Genomic DNA, 21,821 nt, shown 5'->3' with positions numbered 1-21,821 from the left:
AGAAAATTCTCACTGTGATGGATAACATGGAGTGTCAACTTAAACGTACGGAAGCATGTAAAGCATTGTTCCTGGGTATGTTTGTGAAGGTGCTGTCAAAGGAGAATAACATTGGAGTCAGTGGGCTGGGAAAAGCAGGCCCACTCTCAATCTGGGTGGGTACCATGTAATCAGCTGCCAGAGTGGCCAGAATAAAAGCAGGCAAAAGAACATGGAAAGACTAGATTGGTTGAGACTTCTGGCCTACATCTTTCTTTTGGGCTGGATGCTTCCTCCTCTTAAACACTGGACTCCAAGTTCTTCAGTTTGGGACTTGGCCTATTGTGGGACCTCACCTTGTGATCGAGAGTCAATACTCCTTAATAAACCTTCCTTTTATATATGCATTTATTCTATATTTTTTTATATATGATCTATTCTATATTCTTTATATATATGTATGTATTCTATATTCTTTATATGTGCATCTATTCTATATTTTGATGGGTGAGAGCTCATTCTTTAAAGCTCTCTAGAGCACCCTGTCCCTCTAGAGCACCCTGACTAATGCACTCACACATCAGATCCAGCTCTCCAGAGAGAGTCTGGGAAAAGGGGTACATCTTGTGACCTAACCTGGTTTTCTGCATGCCATTCATGCAGCTTTGACCAGAGCCTTTTACTATTCATGCTTAAGTCATCAACAACCCAAATCAGGAAGCATTGTCAATAGGTAACCTAATTCATTAAAAATAGGAGTAATTTTCTGACCTAATTTTCTGCCTAATCTCTTCAAGTGTTGAGATTAGTGGCTCACACCTGTAATCTCAACACTTTGAGAGGCTCTAGGCAGGCAGATCACCTGAGGTCAGGAGTGTGAGACCAGCCTGGCCAACATGGCAAAAACCAATCTCTTCTAAAAATAAAAATAATATGCAGGTGTGGTGGTGCACCCCTGTAACCCCAGCTACTCTGGAGGCTGAGGCAGGAGACTTGCTTGAACCTGCGAGGCAGAGGTTGCAGTGAGCCAAGATCATGTCATTGCACTCCAGCCTGGGTGACAGAGTGAGGCTCTGTCTCAATTAACAAAAAAAAAAAAAAGTAATGTTCTGTTTAAGAACATTACTAGGAGGAATTCTCAAACATAAAAGGAGGTGCAAAGGCTCAGACTTCAAGAGGAAGAAAATAAAACAAAGTTAGTAAACAGCTTCTAATGACTGAGAACACATGCACAGTTTGCCATGGCAACGAATTAAATGTAACTGTAACTTGATTCTTCCAAATAAGATTTTTTCCCCATTAAATACATTAACTTAAGGGGAGAGAAAACAGCCTCACATAACAAAGAGTTTAAGGTATAAGCCTTGAAATGTATTTGCAATGGAAAAGCTAACTCATGTAAGTAATTGTCAGTCAGTATAAAAAAATTGTAAAGGAAGTATTCTAAAAATGGCAGTTTATGTCAAAAGTACAATAAAGTCAGAAAATAAAATGTGTATATGTCACAAGGAGTCAGAGGGGTTTCAGGATAATCTCAGATATGGTTTTTAAAAAATATTTTAAATTACATTTAAATGGATTTCATAAAATAAATCACATATTAATTTGTTTTGTTACTGAATGCTTATGCCAATTACTATCTTCAACAAATACCAAGTCCCTGCAGGCTTTTGTAAATCCATATATTTAAGGAAATGACAAAAGTATTAGAAGATTTTATATGAACATCAATTGCTTATACTCTCATCAGGGGCTTTAGTTCTGTCCAATTCATTGTTCACTAAAAGGGTCACTTGATAAAACATACTCAAACCTATAGTGGTAGGCTGAGCAGACAGGTTCAGACGTGCAATTTGAATGATGCATTTTTGCTTAACTAGTAACAATGCATGAACATGTCTATTTATCCGGCATACATAAATGCCAAATAAAGGTGCCAGATCATATAATAGACCTAGTTTTAACCATTAAACTCACAAAACACAGAGAGATCTAAAAGCAGTTAGGTTCCCCTACTCCCATTGTAATAAATGTCCTTTAGATAAAGCAGCATGTTCAGCCTGCAAACAGAGAGCAGAAGAGTACAATGGAAAAGCTGGAGGGTAACTGTCCAAGGTACCCAAGTATCCCCTTGAACGATTAATCAATCTTAGACCAGGGACAGTGGCTCACACCTGTAATCCTAGCACTTTGGAAGGTAAAGGTAGGAGGATCACTTGAATCCAGGAGTTTGAGAACAGCCTAGGCAACACAGCGAGACCCTCTTGTCTACAAAAAATTTTAAAATAAAAAATTTAGCTGGGCGCATGCCTGTAGTCCCAGTTACTTGGAAGGCTGAGATGGGAAGATTGCTTGAGCTCAGGAGGTAGGGCTGCAGTGAATTGAAATCACACCACTGGCACTCCAGCCTGGGGGGAGAGAGGGGGGAGGGGAGGAGGGAAGGAGGGGAGGGAGGGAGGAAGGGAGTAAGTGGGGAAGAAGGGAGGAAGGGAGGAAGCGGGGAGAAGGGAGGGAGGAAGGAAGGGGAGAGGGAGGGAGGGAGATCTTGTTGCAGAAATAAATAAAGAAAAAAGAATCAGTCAATGTTAATGTTCAGAGGAGGACAAAAATGGTAGAATGTAACATTACGTTTTTATTATTGCATAAATACAAAAAAGGGTTGGGACCCATGAAAGTAAGAAACAAAGGAAAATGATTTGTTAGAGTGGCATTGAGAAGGTGAGGGATTGATTGTATGCATATATTTGTATACATATCACTGTTTATTTGCACCCTTCTAGCAAATAATGTAGATGAAAATAGGAATATATTTGCCTTTTTTTTTTTTTTTTTGCTTTGTATGGTGAAGTGCTGGGAGTGGTTACTGCCTATCTTTATACTCGGCCCCACCTTCTCACACCTCAAGTTCCCCTCTGGGTCAGGTTCTCATTCCTGGTGCAGCAAAGCCCTGCCAAGCAGGTGGCTTCCTTCCAGCAAGAAGGCTGAATCCCCTCAGCAGGCTGCCTCTCTGGGACACCTCTTCCTCATCCCAAAGGGCAAGGGGTCACCTCCCTCACCACACACTTGCCAACCATGCTTAGCCCTGCTCAGTAGTTTAGAATTGAATTCTTCAGGAGATTGTCAATTCTTTCAGTAAAAAGGAAGGGTAGGCAAGAAAGAGGAATAAGAACTGAAGTGGAAACTTTTAAGGGGCTTATAAATTGCTGACAGATTCTATTCTTTGGGACAGGGTGGGAAGAGGTCACTTACTTTAATAGTTTTATGCAAGACTGCACGAATGCCTTTTTTCCTTCAAGATAAATTTATTTATAATCTCAACACATATGCCACAACTCCACTGCATAATTCAGAGAAAAGTCTGAAACTGTGGTAGGACAAATGGCTGGTGACTGATCCAGCCATCTGCCTCCTTCCACACCACATTCACAGCAGAGGCTGGAAAAGTCACACACTTGGATGACCTTCTTGCAGGTCAGCATGGTCCGGTAACACTGGTTTAGCACATGAGCCATGAACAGAAGCTTCTGTCAAAGCTTGTATTTCCCTGATAAAAATAGTAGATGTGACCAGGCATGGTGGCTCACGTCTGTAATCTCGGCACTTTGAGAGGCAGAGGTCGGCAGATCAACAGATGTCAGGAGTTTGAGACCAGCCTGGCCAACATGGTGAAACCCTGTCTCTACTCAAAGTACAAAAATTAGCCAGGTGTAGTGGTGCGAGCCTATCTGTGATCCCAGTTACTCAGGAGGCTCGGGCTGGAGAATTACTTGAACCTGGGAGGTGGAGGTTGCAGTGAGCTGAGATGGCACCACTGCACTCCAGCCTGTGTGACCAAGCAAGACTTTCTAAAAAAAAAATAGGTGTGTCTGGTACTGTCTTTTCTCCTGTTCCTGCCTTAATTGGCGTTCAGGAAGAAAAGTTCAACAGGAATACAGAAGTCCCAGCACAGGTATCACTGAGAGCTTTAACACCAGGAGTCATCCACTCCCAAATAATACATTAAAGCTTAAAAAAAAAAATCCCTACTTAAAGTTACTGAGAGATTTTTTCTTTTCTTTTCTTTTTTTTTTTTTTTTGAGACGGAGTTTCGCTCTTGTTACCCAGGCTGGAGTGCAATGGTGCGATCTCGGCTCACCGTAACCTCTGCCTCCTGGGTTCAGGCAATTCTCCTGCCTCAGCGTCCTGAGTAGCTGGGATTACAGGCATGCGCCACTACGCCCAGCCAATTTTTTGTATTTTTAGTAGAGATGGGGCTTCACCATGTTGACCAGGATGATCTCGATCTCTTGACCTCGTGATCCACCCACCTCAGCCTCCCAAAGTGCTGGGATTGCAGGTGTGAGCCACTGCGCCTGGCCCTGACAGATTTTCTGTTTGTGGCAGAAAACATTCCTCACTGATACAGCTGCATCTTCCATCTTACACAAAGCGAACACTCCAGGCTTCAGTTAATTAAATCCTAATGCCATCAGCTGTTCAGGAAAGAGCATTGGTAGATTAAGAAACATGGAACCTCCGTTAGCAGAAAGTCAAAATAAGAGCTGCCATGACCGGGCGCGGTAGCTCACACCTATAATCCCAGCACTTTGGGAGGCCGAGGTGGGTGGATCATGAGGTCAATTGATCGAGACCATCCTGGTCAACAAGGTGAAACCCCGTTTCTACTAAAAATACAAAAATTAGCTGGGCATGGTGGCGCGCCTGTAGTCCCAGCTACTCAGGAGGCTGAGGCAGGAGAATTGCTTGAACCCAGGAGGCAGAGGTTGCAGTGAGCCGAGATCACACCACTGCACTCCAACCTGGCAACAGAGCAAGACTCCATCTCAAAAAACAAAAGCAAACAAAAAAATGACATAAGATGATATCAAAAGACACATTATCTGTGTATCACCTCTTCACTTACAATAAATATGACATTTACCTTAAAGACCATTTGGTTAACCTGCCAGCTGGATGGTGATTCCAGGTCAGAATGGGCATGTTAGGAACCCATCCCAGAGAAGGTCTTGAGAAAATAAGTACTTTTGAGAGAACAAGTGTTCTACCAACTGTATTTAACTGACCAGACATCCTCACCAAAGTCAGATGTAAGCAAGGCAGAGAATAATTGTTTGAGAATAAAGTAAGAATTTTTCTGTGTTTCATTGAGAAACAAATGTTAACTATTCCTGCTTTAAATAACTAAAAATCAAATTAAAATATAGGGAGGCAGTGAACATCAGCAAGTAAAACAACTGGGCCAAAGGCACTGCCATTCTATCAGGGTTAACCACAATAAACTGCCAATATTTGATCATCTGATGTGTCGTATTTGCAATGCAATCAGGCACACTGGGGACCACGGTCATCCTAAATTGGGATTCATAAAATCCTGATCCATGGGATTATTGTTTAAGTGAAGGTGAGTATCAAGAGGTTTTGAGATGTTCTAAATTATTTGCATACTTTTTTCTTGAGATGATATTACTTTGAAATACATTTCACTTTTTTTCCCTCTTTGGTCTCCAAAGTATGATTGTCTTTTCACTACATTGGTATTTGTTTCAAATTGTAAACAGGGAACATACCCAAAAGCAAAGACTCAATCTGCTCAAACTAAAGAACTTTACCTGAGAATCAAATAACCCGACAAGATCTGCATTAACTCTGACCTTGGGTGAGTAACTTAACTCTGAGGTTCCATTTTTCTCATCCACAAAACTGGATGATTAAAATCTGTTGGTGTTTTGTGATGTTAAACTATATGTAAAAATAGAGTAAGTGATTAAATGTCACATACATATAATGTGCTACTATGACCACAAACTTCAGCAAGATCCCTGTGTGGACAAAGAATAGTATAAAAAGGAAAGAATTACGATTATCATCACTATTATTTCCATTCTCAAACATATTATCCTAACATTTATGTTTTGATTTTCTGATTGCTATTACTGTTTTCATCTTAGAGCCTTAGTGATATGGACCATTGCTTATAACACTTCTTTATCATTTGCTCCCTGTAGCTACATTAGTAAAATTCTGTTAGGTCAAAAATTCTGAACACATGCTGTGAAGCATTTATTCAATAAACATGCAGGGAAATGGTTACACCATACACCAGGCACATGGCTATCTTGCAAAGCAGGCTAATACACAATGGGTTTCCTGTTGGCCAGATCCCAAATCTACTGGCTTTAACAGGCAAGCAGTTAGCAAACATAGGAGATTTCATAATATTCCAGAGTCCTTCTCACTGCAATATGTAAATAGAGTAAGGCTCTTTAGAATTAGCTCTTTAACTTCCATTCATTTTCTGTGAGTGTATTGGTCCATGGCAATGTGCAAGTCAGAGCAGAAAGCCATAGCACGGAAACCAAGTTACATAATCTAAAAGAGAATACAGTTGAGCCAGGCTCTCTGCTTTTGTTTATGTAAATGTGACTTGTCTCCATATGGTTACTTAATTAGATAGGGGATGCATTTCATCCATTTAATGCAGAACAGCAGTCGGAATTTTACATACCAAATATTTAATGCAATTTATGAAACACAGACTCTTTCCCTAGGCTCCAATAAAAGTTTTTGTTTATTTTTAACTTGAAAACTCTTATGCTTTCTTCCTAACCTGTAATAAAAATGGAAATGTTTTATATCAATGCATTTGCATAGTTCACCTCAACTGTGCCGATCTTATATATTACCATACTTAGATATTATTTCATTGAGCTGATCATAAATTGTGCAGAGTGACAGATGGGAAACAGCACTTAACACACAAAGAAATCAAAGTGCCATTCTGAGTTCTTTAAACAAGGAACTTCAAATTTCAGTAGACCCTTCAAAGGCACAGTAATTATTCTCCAATTTATTACAGTTTAATACATTTAATGTTTATTATTTTATATTTTTTGTACTTTTAATTCTTCTTTTATATTCAGTCTCCATGGAGACCGTCAAAAATTGCCAATTCTGATTATAATCCAAGTCGTTATGGCGGGGTATTGGGAAAAGTTTTCTATTAGCAATAATTGTGCCTCATATGAAACTCACTTGCTATGATACTGACACTGTGCAAAGGCTCATTTTTTTTAAACAGACATGTGTGCACGTCTATTAAGAGTAGACAATGTTCTAGGTACTAGGGATTCAAAGATGACTAAGGCATAGTTACTTTTTGCCAGTAGCTCACAGACTAAAAATGGAGATAAATAATAACAAACCTATGACTAGCATGCTTACAATAAATTGGAAATATATGCCAAGTGCCATCAGGTACAGAGGAGAAAGACTATCTGTCCCTGGGAGAGTTTATGGCAGGCATCACAGCGAAGATTACCCCTCAACACAGTCTGGATATATGTCATGACCAACTGGGCAAGTTGGAGAAGGTGTTCCAACAGCGGGCATGCCACGTGCAGAGATAAAAAGGTAAGAGAGAAACTGTAGGAAGTGTGGGATGGCTGAAATATTACATGCTATGAGTGCATGAAAAGGAATTTGAAAAGTTAGGTAGAGCTAAATATCATCTTCATTAGAATGCACATTTTAAAGAGTTTGAGATCTTATTAAACCACTGGTCTTATGTGGGTCTGTTAAATTAAGTTTAGACTAAAGCTGCCTCCTCACATATTTTAAATTATGCCTAAAGCCAACAATTCACATCGTGATCAAATCAGATAAATGCTGAGCTGTAACTGATCTGGCTGTTTCTGAACTTCACTTCCGTTTTCCAAACGTCACTTTCCTTTTCTGTCCATAAATCTTCTTTGACCATGTGGCAGCCTGGAGTCTCTCTAAACCTATTTTGGTTCAAGGACTGCTTGATTCACAAACAGTTCTTTGCTCAATTAAACTCACTTAAATTTAATTTGTTTAAAGTTTTTCTTTTAGGAATTCTAACATCTCTCTTTTCTTCATGACTTGAACTAGGAACTTTCAGAGATGCAAACACAGAGTAACCATCAGATTACAGAAAGAAAGCTGTCTTGGTTTACAGCATTACAGCATGGGCCCTGAGACCAGTTTAGCTGTGCATACTTTGAGTGCGGGAGAACCCATGCTGGTCCTACACAGGTGACTAATTTCCCAAGAGGTCCACAAGGAAAAGTTTTGTTTTTCTCTGATTGTTAATTTGAAACCATCATTTTAGCTTTCACTTAAGTAATCTCCAAAACTGGCCTCTCAAATTAGGTCTAAGCCAAAGAGTCTATACTAGTTATGATGACAGGTAGAGTTTTGTCCCTTAATGGAAACATACAGTGATTTAACCTGAGTCACTTGTTCCCATAACGGTTTATTTAAAGAGACTTTGAAGTAAGATGTCAAATTTAATCCAGGTGTTTTTCTCTGGGTTATGCAATGTTGGTAATCGTATTAATTTTTTGCTTTTTCTCTATTTTTAGGTTTCTAGAATCAACACGTAACCAGGAAACACACACACACACACACACCCCTGTTTTAGTGAAATAATACAGAAGGCTTCATAAACTATGGCAATTCTGGGTTTCACTTCATGGTATCTAACGTATATTAAAATTCACGTATCAGGGAAAAACAAAATATAAATGTCCTTAGGAAAAAATGAAAAAGAATAGGATAAGATTTATAACAATTATTCATTTTAAGATGTAAAAAAGAATATATTGCTGAGAATATGGAGATGGCATTTATAAATTATTTAATTTCTTCCCCAACAATGGATACATTTGTGTATGAATATGTACCTCTAACTAATTTTCAAATTCATCTGAAAACCTAGTGGGATTTAGGAAAGGTTTTGCTTTCAAAGTGTTATCGCTTTTCATTTGTAACTGACAGTTTTCAAGAGGCCATTCATAGTTATGGAAAAATGGTTGTTTTAATGCAACAATGAATGACAGAAAACCAAACAATCAAATACCATTCTCATATTTTTTCACTCTTGGAAAATTACCTTTCAGGAAAAACTTTGTGTTTTATGTTCTTCACACTAATACAGTGAGGATTTCCAATCTTTTTATGACAAAAAGAAGAAATAAAAGAGGGAAAACAAAAGTGTAAGGAACAAACATTAAATTCTCTTTGAAAGAAATACACTCCTATTAGATGTCAGGTCACATATAATCTCAGACTGTGGCCATTTAGCTGCATACCTCAAAATGTAAACATAGGCTGATTTGACTGAAACATGGTTTGAAGGAATTTTTTGTGTGGGATGTGGACACAGGCAAACTAGGGTGGAAGATCACCTTAGAGAAAATCCAAACCGACTCTCCTGTCTCAGCAGTCATCCAGGCTCCTTCTCAGAGGTTAAACAACTTGCCAAAAGTTCTAAGTCACGGGCTCAGGATAAAAACCTCTTTGCAATAACATCCAGAACAGCAATTTTTCATTATGCTGATTTTGTTTTGATAGAACACAAAATATTACATTGACCGGTGAATTTTGCGTTATTACCTGTTGAGAAATTTTGCCTTCCAAAATCTTAGAAAGTATCTTTTATAGTGATCTTGTAACTTGTAAACATATTATAGTTCAATATAGTGAAACTGAAAATATAGTTTTTAACATTGTATGTTATATTTTATAGAGAAAATTACAGTTTCTAAGACATTATAGAAAAATACATATACATGTTAAAAATATTTCTATCCATTGTCACCAAATTCCTGAAGACCAATACTATTAATAATTCAGTATGATTTATTATAGTATCTGTTTCAGATGTATACTTAATATTTAAGTTGTGTATACACAGAATACACAAATATATTTGTAATATATTATCTCATTTTTTTTATGATATCTTCTTGTAAAACTAATTGAGGTGATAGCAGATGTGTCAGTGTAGATCTACTTCTTTGCTATTTCACGTTTAGTTATATCCAAGCTTTAGCATTATGTTGATACTATAATTCTCCACATACCTATACCATACCCAAATTTATATCATCAGTATCATTCTCTCTCTGAAGCATCACTGGGTTCCCTAAAGCTGGAACCTGCATATCACCTACTTTTCTCCCATTCAGCCCCTATATCCAATTCATCACTAAACCCTATTGATTCCCTCCCCTAAATATCCTTCAAATTCGGCAACTGCTCTTCATCTCCATTCTTCCTATGCTTGTCTGAGTCACCACCATTATTCCTCTACATGACTAGAATGGATCCTTTTTCCCTTCTGCCTTTGTTCCTGCCCACCCTCCTTCAATCCTTCCTACACACTGCAAAGCAGAATGCCCTTTCCAAAATGCAGATTCAAACATGTCATTCTGTCTTGAAGTTCCTAATCCTTTGGATAAAATTATTCAGCCTTGTCAATAAAATTTCTTATATATTTCTATCATGATTGATCAGGCCTTTCATGATGTGGTCCCTGCATTTATCCTTAGCTTCAATGCCTAACCACTTCACCACCTGGAAGCTACAGGGACTGCCACTCAATTATTTTAGAGATCTAAGTGCTCTTCACCTGGAGCTCACACGCCTGCTTTTCCTTCTGCCCTATGATACAAACATTCCACTCTCTTTTGCTTTATCCAGTTCTTCTCCTTTAGGTTCAGCTTAGTTGACACATCGTACTTAAGGCTACCAGAGTCCCCCAAATCCTAGATTGGTTACATTCCTCTTTTTTGCCCATCCAGATACTTTGCACTACTAAGCAACTATTCATGTATATCAATGCCCAACTACTCATGTATGTAACTATTCATGAATATCATGTATATCTAGACTATAGTTTCCATGAAAGCAAAGGATGTGAGACTCTATTATTTATTTCCCCAATGGCTAAATAACTCTGAGACTCTACATGTGTTTGTTGAATACATTTTTAAAAAAATAAAAATAAATGAAGCTATGAAAAAACATTGTGACCATCATCTTTGCAATAAAATGTACTGAGTGAAAACAATGCAGTACCAGGTGACTTTTTAAATTTTTATTTATTTAATTTTTATTTATTTAAGATGAGATCTTTTCCAGGCTTGATGGCAGTAGTGCCATTGTAGCTCACTGTAGCCTCGAATTCTTGGGTCATGTGGTCCTCACACCCCAGCCTCCTTAATAGCTGGTACTACGGATGTGTGACACCATGACCAGCTAATTATTTTCTTTTATAGAGATATGGTCTTTCTCTTTCCCAAAATGGTCTTGAACTCCTGGTATCAAGTGATCCTCTCACCTCAGCCTCTCAAAATGTTAAAATTATAGGCATGAGCCACCACATCCAGCCCTAAATTTATTTTCAAAAGGAGAATTCAAATTGATGCAGGCACCAGCATTATAGAAGTTTACCATTTTTCCTCACCTCACCAGATTTGAACATAATTTTTGAGATATTTGTTAATGGATAAAAATGTTAATTGCTTAATATACATTTCTGATTACTAGCAAAATTAAATATTAAGCCATATTATCAACTAATTTTACCTTCTGAATTGTTTGTTCATATTTTGATTTAAACTTTATGTTTTACACAGTTTTAAGGAGAATGTAGCTGTATAATACCTAGAAAGAAGTAGAACATAATTTGAATGTATATATATCATTGTCTTAGCACCAAGGTCTTAAATGATACCAATAACACTTTGCTTTTTTGGTGATTTCTTCCAATTCATTAATTCATTTGTGACCATATTTTAAAAATAATTTTGGATTAAAGCAATCAAAAGATGAGTTTCACTTGCAACAGAATTTTGACCAGAACGGGTACCTCTAGACAAAAGAAGGTCTCGTGCAGGGAAGAACATACATCTTAAAAAAATAAAAATAGAAATTAATGCTTTATGTGGAGAATTCATAAAAGGAAACGAAACAGGATTTGTTTTCCATTTCTTAATGAGATGACCTTCTTTTCACAATGAAGTACTTCTTCTGGAAATCGCCTAAGACGCTGATGTGAAGATGAAATTTTTTAATTCCTTTGTTGTTTTTCCTAATACACAGATTTAGTTGAGCCTGCTGGGATGTGGTATTTAGTTAAGACGGACAATACACCACATGGTATTAGTGTCCAGCAATAGAAGCTGTGCCCTGATTTGACAGTTATCTGATTGGGATGTGAAACTTTTGCAACAGAGGGGGCTTGGTTCCCTTATCCTCCTTGGAGAAGATGCTAGACACTGTCAGAAACAGATTTATACCAAGTTGTATTTGAAGCACAAAATATTGTTCCTCCTGTCCTGTTATTTTTTATCAAGAGGCAACATGCTACAGGGAAACAAATGTGGACTTTGGAGTTAAGACAGAGCTAGATTCAAGCCCAGGCTTTCTTACTAATTAGCTGTGTGATCTTAGGCAAGATAGCTAACCTACCTTAGCTTCTGTATTCTTCCAGATAGAGAATACTGAACCGCAAGGCTATTGTGTGCATTCAACAGCTACATGCAAATAATCTTGGATATTGTATGGCATATAATAGGTACTCAGTCTATAATAGGATACTGTTAACATACTATTAATTAAGATGGATGGTGAAGGATAGAATAGAAATAGCATTGCATCCTATGGATGCTAGAGCAAGAGCTCAGTCTACTCAGCGGCACTCCAGGAAATGCATGAGTAATTTACATACTTTTTTTCTTATAACACAGTATCTAATGTTATAACCTAGTAACCAATTCTGGGGACCTAGATGCTCTTGAAGGGTTAAGGCTACTTGACTTTGCCATAATGTGTTAGGTAAAGAGCTTTATGTACATCACCTGAAGACCTGCTGTTGTATTTCAAAAATTTGGCCTTTGACTTATGGAGCTTAAAACAGCAGCAACAACAACAAAAAACCTACTACATATTTGAGCAGCTTAGTATTACCTAATCAGCTTAATTGCACTGGAGTGAAGCCTGGTATGCATACTGTCAGCAAGAGTAATGGCGGGGTGAAGAGCAACCTAATGGAGTAAGTTTAATTGCATTATGTGATTTAATTATTTAGTTATCTCAGCACCCTACCTCCCCATACAAATGAATAGAAATCAGACAATCATGTGCATATTGCTAGGCCTTTATAGTTTGCTATTTATCATCAATAGGTTGATAGCTTGCAGGTATCTATGGCTTATAGCAAGCACTTAATTTTGTTGCCACCCAAGGTCTGGGTCAGGAGATCAGTAATGACCTGTATTACTACTGCACAGATTTTGAAATTAAAAGAAACAACCAACATTACTTGGTACTTTGGGGGAAGATATTAAACCATCAATCAAATCGGTCAGTGTGCCCTAAGAGGAATGAGACATTCCCTAACATTTAGAGGTAATTTCCAGAACAAATATGTAGGAGTTCAGAGAGTTTCAAAATTTTCTTGTTAGGTAAGTAGGCATAGAAAGGGAAAGAAAAGAATGGGTGTTGATATCATTACACTATATATATATATATTTTTTCCTATCTCTCAATCTTTTATATTTTTTGTAGCCCAAATATATATTAGAACAAGTTTGACTTCGAGCCTTTCCTGATCAAATATAATATCTTTGAGGATTTTAAATATTAAATTAGAGAAAGGACATTGTATATTCCAGGAAGGACCTATTTTGTGGAACCTTTACTTAAAAACGGCCCTGAACACTTTTTGGATACTATTTTATATAAATGAGTAAACAGTTACTTTGAATTGATCGTGAAGTAAATCTAGAACCATCAACACATGATTTCTCTAGCAGAAGACCAAAGTAAATTTAACTTATTTTGCATTGATCTTTAAGTACATCTATAACCATCAAAAGGTAGTTTCTCAAACAGGATACCCGTCAAAGTGTTTATAGCTGATGGTGCAATAGGGTTAGAATTTAACATTATAACTGCAAATCAGAAATAAGCACACTTGGCACCCACATATGAAGACAATATAATGTCATTAAAAGACATTAAAATCCATGTTTAGACAGGGTTTAAAGTTGACAGTATGATTCAAACCGTGGCACAACAGTGTCAGGGAAAGCTGACAAACAGCATTATGAGTTGCTCATCGTAAAAATCTCTAGATATATGCTACATTACCATTTCCTCCCTATAATATAATTCCTGTGATAAAAAAACTACAAAAGAAAACTGAGGCCTATAAATTATTTTCCATTGACAAATGATGATATATGAAATCAACTAAAACAATAGCCAGTTGTTTCTAGAATTCATGATAAACTTAACTGGGCATTGCTAAGGATTAAAAGTTGTATTCTCCCCCTTCTCATCACCAAATTAAAATATTGAAAATCTGATGCCCAATGTGGTGTTGGGAGGTGGCCCCCTTATAAATTAATTAGGTCATGAGAGTAGTGACCATATGAACAGAATCAGTAACCTTAGAAGAAACAGGAGAGGCTAGGAGTGATGGCTCATGCCTGTTATCTCAGCACTTTGAGAGGTAGAGGCAGGCAGATCACCTGAGGCCAGGAGTTTAAGACCAGCCTGGCAAATATGGTGAAACCCTGTCTCTACTAAAAATATAAAAATTAACTGGGCATGGTGGTGTGGTGGCATGCACCTGTAGTCCTAGCTACTCAGGAGGCAGAGACAGGAGAAATGCTTGAACTCTGGAGCAGAGATAGCAGTGTCGAGATCATGCCACTGTACTCCAGCCTGGGTGACAAAGTTAGACTCTCAGAAAAAAAAAAAAGAAATTTTCCAGTACCTTTATCTTGCACTTCTCAGTCCCAAGAACTTCAAGCAATCAGTTTCTCTTGTTTAAGCTACCCAGTCTAAAGAATTTTTTTATACTGGTCTGAACTCATCACGACAGATGTCCCTCTTTCAGGAAGGAGCTCTGGAATTCAATGACTATCACGTACAAATAATTCAAATAAAAACAATCCCTACAGGATCACCCACTGCATACCACTGCCCAGATAAGGAAATTGCTCTGGAAGCACTTGAAGATCAAGGATTAGGGAAAATCATAAAAGTCTCAATTTGGAACAAAGAAGAAAAAAAAATGTAACCAAAAGTCATCCTGCAATTTTTACCATTCAATGTATTGGAGTATAAGTGATAGGTGTTAATTTTTTTGAAATATTTTTTTCTGAGTGATAGTCCATTACAGAGAGAACCCCATTATAAAATGTGATGAGAGCAGAAGTAAAGGCACACAAAGTTTTGACCCAGGATGAATACAAAGTCATTTACACATTCATTATAGACAGGGTCAAGGAGGAAGGCCGTGTGCCTGCAGCAGATGTAGTCACGGGGGTACCCAACAATCAGATCTATAAATAAATGACACTTATTGAAGCACACTGGGAATTTATATGCCATTTTTTTAAATAGTGGGAGGCATTTGGATACTCAGAGGAAGCTCGTATATATGAGATAAACATGTATCCCTCCTGGTTAATTAATCTACTTTCCTTAGATGGCAGAAAACAAATTTTTTTTCAGGTGGGGAAAACAATCAACTCTTTATCTCTCAATATTTAAAATGCTTGCAAATAATTCTAGAGAAATTAAAATGTTATCATTGTATATAAAAAAAATAATTCTCTGTTCTTCTATTTTACCCTGAGAATGTGATCCCTACCTCTACCCCACACTAATCCCAGATAAAATGATTGTGACAGCTACAACGCAATTCAGGTGGAAGAGGCCACTGATCTAGGAATCTGCTTAGCTTTCAAGGTACAAAATGCTTTGGAGGCAGTGACCGTGTTCAGAACAGGTGAGATGGATGAGGTGAGTTCCCACTATTATTACAGCTGTAGTGTCCAAGGACTCAGGGAGCCACTTTCTGAAGAATGTGCTGCTCTCCCCATGACTGCAGGGAACAATGCAAGCCCTCAAGATAAATGCGGACCCTGGGTTTGGTTGACGGTCTGGGCCTGTTGCAAATGCAGATTACTAGTTTTCTATTAGAAAGTAGAAAACGCCAGCCTTCAGTGAGATTAATTATACATCAAAGCAATGTTCTCAATTGGTAACCATAGACTTAACAGTAAAACTAGAAGAACAGAATCATGCTTTTTCCCTTTGTGTCACAGAGAACAATTTCACTGCTGGGCCAGTGTCACACTGCAGTGAATCACAGAAGAATGTAATGCTTAATGAGCCAAATACGAAGATAATTATGCCAGTTATATTTGGGACACACACGAAATAAGGGACCATATTTGTAGATTCTTTATGAACACTCTAGGGCAGGGAGAGAAAAGAAGATTTTCTTTTTCAACAACTGAACTGGATTTTACTATGACTAAATGCTGTTGAATAACACATTGCTTTTCTGCACAATAAAAAAAAATTAGTTAAAAGAGCACATTCCTGTTTTCATAGGATACAAACGGAATTTTAGATTGCTCTGAAGTTTCAACTAGATTTTTATTTTCATGACCTTCAGGGGAATAATCAGGTCTATCATTTCTTAAAAATTTTCTACTTATGCCAGGGTATCTTTGCATAGCTGCTTTTTCAAATTGTGAATTAATGTTGTAGATTAGCTAATACAACAGGTCAGGGATGGTGGCTCATGCCTGTAATCCTAGCACTTTGGGAGGCTGAGGTGGGAAGATTGCTTATGTCCAGAAATTCAAGACCAACTTGGGCAACATAGTAATACCCCCAATTCCTACAAAGAATAAAAAGTTAGTGAACAAATAAAAATTTGTTCATTAAGGTGCTAATGCTGATGAGAACTGATTTACCTAAGCATGTAACAACCTTAGATCAGCTACTTAAAATATCATGTAACCTTTTAACAATTTTGAAAAGTGGGTATCTAAAAGTGGCAGTGGATACATGCAGTTCTAGCTACTTGGGAGGCTGAGTTAGGAAGATCGCTTTTGTCCCAGATATTGAGTCTACGGTGAGCCAAGATAGTACCACCGCACTCAGTCTGGGCCTGTCTCAAAAAAAAAAAAACCCTAATACAATGGTACCATTGTAATTTTTAAAAAGTAGTTCCTAAATCACAAAAACTGTTGAAGAAATACATCTAAATCCATGTAATAGACTTTATTATACTGTTAGATATCAAAGATAATCATTGATTGGCAATGTTAATCAGGTTTATTCAAGCAAGTTTTCAGAGAAAGGGTACAAATCAGTATTATATTATGGGTTAAAAAAAGTGCTTAAGGAAAAACTATAGGCAAATATTAGGGATGTCTTCATTATGGAAAACGCAGAAAGGAACAGAGCGGTCCAAATCTACTTTCAGAATCATTGCATATTAAGGCTAGAAGAGATAATAGAGATCCTCCAATTTCATATTTTATAAACAAGAAGAGTATCTTCTTAGATACTTAGTAATTTGTCTAGGTTCACTGAAGTAGTTAATAGTGCAATTGAGGTTAGGGTTCTAGTAACACAACTCTAAGAGTTCTTCCTACCATACAGTATAGAGATTCCAGTGAAAAATATCTGACATTTAAACCCAAAGTTGCCTTAAATGATATCTTTTAGATGAAACATCCTCTCTTTGCAAAGACAGTTTACAAGGTAAAAATATCCCAAGGCATTTCGGCAATTGGTTGAAATCACAAGCTCATTGTAATCATCTTCATAAACTCTTAGAGTTCTGTGAGAGCTCCTCTGATCAGAAAAAGGGCAAATGAAACATTTACCTTTGAGGAAATTTAGATTTGGCTTCACATGAGAGCTCATCAAAGACTAGGCGAATTGAGTTTAGATCAGATTACCGCTAAGTGGGTGAACAACTGATTAGAAAAGTGATTCCCCAAATCAGGTTTTAGACATCCAAGGACGACACCAGTTATCTAAGCCATTGTAACAGAATTTATCCCAAAAAAACGGAGCAAAAAAAAAAAATTAAATTAAATGTTAATTTTAGAATCACTAGATATTCTATGAAGATAGTAGGATGAGCAGGGGGTTGCATATCAACTTTTTGATGGGGAGCATGGTGTTACAAAACCTAAGAGTTTGGATGCACAAGCAACCGTGTGGTTCGGGCTGTTCCTCCAGGGATCTTAAGTTCAGTATCTGAGGGAAGCACATAATGCCTGATAGCTGATCATTGCTCTAATTTATAAAAATGTTCTGATTAAAGCTGGGCTATAGAGAATTTGTTCATTAAGGTGCTAATGCTGATGAGAACCGATTTAGCTAAGCACGTAACAACCTTAGAGCAGCTACTTAAAATATCATGTAACCTTTTAACAATTTGGAAAAGTGGGTATCTAAAAATAGAAAAACAAATAAAAGAGGTCACTAGGAACACTTTGGATGGAAGAATAATCTTCTAACCCAGGATATTATGATCTTTTAAGATTCAGTTGAAATTCCTACCAAACAATCCATCACGGGGCTGGAGATTACAGCATTAGGTTCAACTAACTGCTTGTCACCTCAACAGGGGGCCTAACAAGGCAGAAGCCTGGAGGCCTGAGCATTTTGAGGACTCCTGTTTTGTCTCTGTTGAACTTAGGCACTTGTACATTAATCAATTATCTCTTATGTTATTTGAGACACTGTTTCTCTGTCATACATCAGCCACTCTTAGAATATGATCCTTTTCATGATTTCCTAAAAATATAAAAATTAAAATGCCCTGATTCACTGATTACACAAAGTCTTTGTTGAACAGCAGGCTTAATTTAATATCCTTAGTATTAGAAGGCATTTAAGAGGTAGAAACATAATTTGCACTGAGTATCAGATTTTCATTTTCATAAAAGTAATATGCCCACTCATTTTCTTCTTTGTTATTTTCTCTCACCTCTCACACTCATCCACTCCTACTCTGCCTCCTCCCTCTCAAATAAGTTTTTAAAAACCTTGTTGTTTTAGAAAAAAAATTTATTCCATTTTCTGATCCAAAACACTTCATATGTGTACAACCAAAGACTCATTAATGTACTGGGCTAAGCAAGCATTGAGCGATCTCTCCATGTCATCCTTTGTTTCTCCCTAGCAGTCTCTTGAATGAAAAAGGAACAATATAAACATCTACTGTTCCACTAATGTCAATTGCTCCATCTCCTTCAAAAAAAATAGAGAAGGCTGTGTTGAATTTCATTATGAAGTATTTTATACAAACAAAACTTTTAGTAATAAGCATCTATTAAAACAAGATATGTATTGTAAATATTAGAAACAAAGCAGGACAATAAACCTGTCACTCAGTCTCAGAAAATGGGGCTTTTCCAGCACAGTGGCTCTGTAACGAACCTCATGTGAAACCCAGTGGTAATGACCACCACTTTGGGCTGCATTTTTTTTCTTTTTTCAGAGCTCTCCCTCCTTTATATGTTCATGGTTTATCACATCGGTATACATAGAAGCCTAGACAACCTACTGTTTAGTTGATCAGATTTGAACTTTATAAAACCTGCAGAATACATGCATTCTTCTGATTGCATCTTATAAAAATATTCGATATATAACCCACATACCATATAGTTCACCAATTTAAAGTGTACAATTCAACGTTTTTTTTTTCTTTTGTTTTGTTTTTGAGACGAAGTCTTGCTCTGTCGCCAGGCTGGAGTTCAGTGGCATGATCTTGGCTCACTGCAACTTCTGTCTCCCAGGTTCAAGCGACTCCCCTACCTCAGCTTCCTGAGTAGCTGGGACTACAGGCGTGCCCCACCCCACCCGGATAACTTTTTGTATTTTAGTAGAGATGGGGTTTCACCATGACCAGGATGGTCCCGATCTCCTGACCTCATGATTAGCCCACCTCGGCCTCCCAAAGTGCTGGGATTACAGGTGTGAGCCACTACACCTGGCCAATTCAACAGTTTTAATATAGTCACAGAGCTGTACAACTATCACCATAATCTAAAAGTAGAACATCTTCATCGCCTCAAAAAGAAATCCTGAACCCATTAACAGTTGTTTCCCACCCTTTCTATTCCAGCCCTTGGCAACCATCAGTCTATTTTCTGTCTCTATGGATTCGCCTACTTTGAGTATTTCATATAAATGGAATCATAAAATGCTACCACTTGTGACTGTCCTTCCTCACTTAGCATAGTGTTTTCAAGGTTCATCTGTTTTGCAGCATATCTTGATGCTTCATTTTATAGCAAGCAATATTCCTTGTGTGGCTATACTACTGTTTGTTTCTTCATTCATCAGTTGATAGGCATTTGGGACATTTTAACTATTAGGGATAACTCTGTTATGACTCACATGAATGATATTTTGAGTGAATATGTGTTTCCATTTCTCTTGGGTAGCACATAACCTAGGTGCAAAATTGGGAGGTCAAATGGTGACTCTATGCTTCACTTTGATGAAGGGCCAGAGTGTCTTCAAAGTGCCTGTACCGTTCTACATTTCCACCAGCAATGTGTGAGGGTTCAGTTTTCTCCACATCCTTGCAAGCATTTGTTATCATCTGTCTTTTTTATTATTATATCTTAGTGGGTGTGAAGTGGTATCTCAGTAGGGTTTTGATTTCTGTAAAGGCTAAGGATGTTGAACATTTTTCCCATGTTTCTTAGCCATTCATATTCTTCTGACTGCTTTTTTTGAACTCAGTGTTGTTTTTTTCAGTTCACCTTTATCAATGCATGTATTTGGAGTTTTTGCATTTTCATTATAGTATTCTATTATGTGAAAATAACATGATTCACTTATTCAATCTGTCGATGGACATTTGGGTGTTTGCTTTGTTTTGCTATTGGAAACAATTCTGCTATGAACATTTTTTATATACCTTTCTGTATACTTTAAATAATCCCCTAACCCCCCCACTCTTTATCATTATAATAAATACCTATATAGCAAAATGTGCCTTTGTACAACATAACAAGAGGCATAACTGGCCCAACTAGTGGGCCACATACTAAATATAAACCAGCCACTCAGTACTGCTTGTGCGCATGTGGGTAAGTTATAAATGTATGAGGCCTGTTAAGCAGATGGGACACAATATATATTTCCTGAATAAAGGGATAGATATATACATATGTATGCCTCAGCATAAGTACAGAAAGTCATATGTAAAAACTGGAAGGTAATCATGTCAGCCCCGTGCAAGGAAGGCCATTATGAGATCATATCATAGTTTTAAGCCCTAAAAACAGAACAAGATATTGATACAGCTGAAACAGTTGATTAGAACTATACAAATGACCTAAAGGAGGAAACCATAGAACAAAGGCTAAAGAGACTAGGCTCATGCAGGCTAACGAAAAAAAAGAGTACTTTAAATCAGTGTATGGGATTAGAAGAATTTAAGAGTGGAAGCAAACTTGTAGATGTTCATCATTACTTCTGGAGAAAGCAAGACAGAATGAGGCTTCAATTATAGAAGTAGATTTTAGGTCAAATATTGTTAAAAATTTCCCAGCTCTTGTGTTCTGAGACACAAATATGTAAACAAAGGGATTTGTGGACTCCTACTCTAGCATTCTTTCTAAAGGTAGAGAGAATTTCAAAGATGAGTTAAATTTAGCCCTGTTCAGAGGCAGAGGTGCACTACATCAATGACATCCAATTCCTTTGACCACGTCTTCCTAGGGAGTCCATGTTGTAAAGGATTCTGCCTGCCAAACAGCATTATTTAAATAATCATTCTCCCTAAAGCTTTGAATAATTGGAGACATATAGAAATTTCTACCAGAACCTGAGCCAAAGAAAACATGCATAAATATGTTCTACATGTTTTCCAGAGAAAAATTAAAATCAATATACCTGTCTACCAATAGTAGATCTAATAAATCGAAGATGACATATTCACAGAATAGAATACTGCAGTAAGAAGGGACCATCGATCTATCTACCAACATATGTAAATTCAATTTATGCTGCATTAAATGCAGAAGGATATATTCTGTAGGGTTCTATTTTTGTAAATTTTTATAAATCATAGTCATAAAGCAATGCAATATATATTACTCACAAGTACATGGATATATGCTAAAATATAAATATAAAATGGAAAGATATTAAATTACTGAGAGGAACTGCTTTTAAGAAAA

General features: G+C 37.2%; 1 protein-coding gene and 1 non-coding gene across 14 annotated transcripts in view; both read right to left on the bottom strand.

Annotated features, from left to right (window-relative positions):
• UNC5D (unc-5 netrin receptor D) overlaps nt 1-21,821 on the bottom strand; it is a 560,161-nt gene that overhangs the window by 250,467 nt on the left and 287,873 nt on the right. The window lies entirely within an intron of this gene.
• Nucleotides 6,900-7,040, bottom strand: LOC118146962 (U4 spliceosomal RNA). Its single transcript, XR_004733146.1, has one exon. It is a non-coding gene; the product is annotated as a U4 spliceosomal RNA (small nuclear RNA).

The sequence above is a fragment of the Callithrix jacchus genome, chromosome 13 (assembly GCF_049354715.1).
Source record: "Callithrix jacchus isolate 240 chromosome 13, calJac240_pri, whole genome shotgun sequence".
Lineage (NCBI taxonomy): Eukaryota > Metazoa > Chordata > Mammalia > Primates > Cebidae > Callithrix > Callithrix jacchus.
This window is presented reverse-complemented; position numbering and strand designations above follow the sequence as displayed.